The following is a 2,232-nucleotide window of genomic DNA, read 5'->3' on the forward strand; positions in this document are numbered from 1 at the left end:
CCCTGAATGAAGGCCTAGAGAGACCATTTCATGAAGCTGTGAAGGTGAGGCCTGGATTGCCTTGGAGACTTCAAGAAGTTAAAGATGCCAGAGTTGTGGGACACCTGCTGAGGGGAGCTGCTAACAGGGAGTGAACCAGCCTAAGAGAAATAACTGTGCTGCAGTCAACGAAGCTGAAAGGACTTGGAGATCCGAAGAATGTTTTGACTTCAGACATGGAGATTCAGAATTTGGAGTTTGCCCAGCTGATTTTCAGTCTTGCTTTGGTTTAGTATTTCCTCACTATGTTCCCTTCAGTTTTTGGAATGATAATGTATATTCTTATATTCTGCACCATCCTGTGTTTGAAGTATGTCATCTGTTTTTGATTTTGTAGGTGATTACAGTTAAGAGATTGCATGAATCTCAGAAGACACTTTGAACATTGTACTTTTAAACATTGTTGAGACTGTGATAGACTATGGGGACTTTTGAAGTTGGACTAAATGCATTTTGCATTATCTTATGGCTACAAGCCTATGGAGGCCAGGGAGTGGAATGTGGTGGTTTGAATAGGTATGGATCCCTTAGACTCACGTGTTTGAATGCTTGGCCCATAAGGAGTGGCACTGTTAGGAGGTGTGGCCTTGTTGGAGGAAGTATATCACTGAGAAGGTAGGCTTTGAGGTCTCTTATGTATTTAGGCTATGCTTAGTCTCCTCCTACTGTCTGCGGATCAAGATGTAGAACTCTCAACTTGGGCTATGTCTGTCTACATATCACTATGTCCCGCCATGATGATAATGGACTAAACCTCTGAATTGTCAGCCATCCCCATTTAAATGCTTTTTTTTATAAGAGTTGCCCTGCCCATGGTGTCTCCTCATAGCAATAGAATCCTAAGACGGGGCCAGATTGGCTTCCAGGACCCTCAGTTTTCATGCCTCAAGCTCCAGGAACTCTTCTTTGTTTTCTCTTAAATATTATTAATTGCTGTGGGAAGATTCAGCCTTTAGAGGGTGGCATTAGTTTGCATAAGAGTAGGGAAAGAAGTCGGGCAGGAAGCATGTATGCATTCATTTCCTGCTCTTGAAAGTGGTGTGATGTCTTCCACTAGATTTCCTGGATGTATAAATTGAGCCAAAATAAATTCTTTCTCCCCTAAGTTGTTTCTTTTTCAGAACATTATAACAGCAACAGAAGTGAAACTAATAGGACACTGTCCTATTAGTAGTGACCTTGATAACCAGAGGATAGTTAGTAGCAGTAGACACCTGCTTTAACAAGAAAGATCACAGACAATGTGACTCTACAACTTAGGGAAAGAAAGAGGAATAAGAACACATCCCAATTCATTCCTTGATGCCAGTACTACACAGATACCAAAGCCATGTAAAATAATACTATAGGGCAGTGTGCCCTATAGGTACACATATCCTCAGCAAATTTGTAGCACATTTAAAGGGATATTTCATGACCAAGAGTTATCCCAGGAATGCAGGGTTGGCATAACATAAGTAAATCAGTTAATATATTTTTATTATAGTAATAGAACAAAGAAAATTATATGAGGGTTTTGGTTTGCTAAAAACCATTTGGCAAAGTGTAGCACCTGCTGGTGAAACAGGAGTAGGACTAATAAGGAAAGACCTTAATATTTCCTTAACATCAGCATTAATGAAAACCCAAAGCTGACATCCAAGTCTGTTTTAGTCACTGTTCTATTGCTGTGAAGAAACACCATGACCATTGCAACTCCTATAAAGGAAAGCATTTAACTAAAACTTATTGTTTCAGAGATTTAGTTCATTATCATCATGACAGAAAGCATGGTGACTGAGGCAGGCATGGTTCTGGAGAGGTAGCTGAGAGTTCTATATCTGAATTCTTAGACAGCAGGAAGAGAACTACTGGGTCTGGCTTGGGCTTTTGGAACCCTCAAACCCTCCCCCCAGTGATACAGTTCCTCCAACAAGGCCACACCTAATCCTTCTCAAGTAGCACCATTCCCTGATGATTGGGTATTCAAATATATGAACCTATGGGGGCCATTCTTATTCAAACCACCACAAACTCCCTTAGGGAAAGACTGAAACTCTTTCTCTCATCAGGAGCAAGAAGACAAGAGGAGATAATGCCTTTTACCACTTGTACTCACCTGTAGTGTGTAGGAGGAGGGCCCACTTGTTCATCCTGGCTGCCAGGCTAGCCTTAGCCCCAAAATAACCACACAGGAACTGTATTAATTAGACC

The 2,232-nt window shown here is 41.3% G+C and overlaps 1 protein-coding gene across 1 annotated transcript in view; it reads left to right on the plus strand.

Moving 5' to 3' along the window:
- Positions 1-2,232, plus strand: part of Stau2 (staufen double-stranded RNA binding protein 2) — a 300,509-nt gene that overhangs the window by 6,631 nt on the left and 291,646 nt on the right. The gene's annotated exons all lie outside the window — the stretch shown is intronic.

The sequence above is a fragment of the Microtus ochrogaster genome, linkage group LG5 (assembly GCF_000317375.1).
Source record: "Microtus ochrogaster isolate Prairie Vole_2 linkage group LG5, MicOch1.0, whole genome shotgun sequence".
Taxonomy (NCBI): domain Eukaryota; kingdom Metazoa; phylum Chordata; class Mammalia; order Rodentia; family Cricetidae; genus Microtus; species Microtus ochrogaster.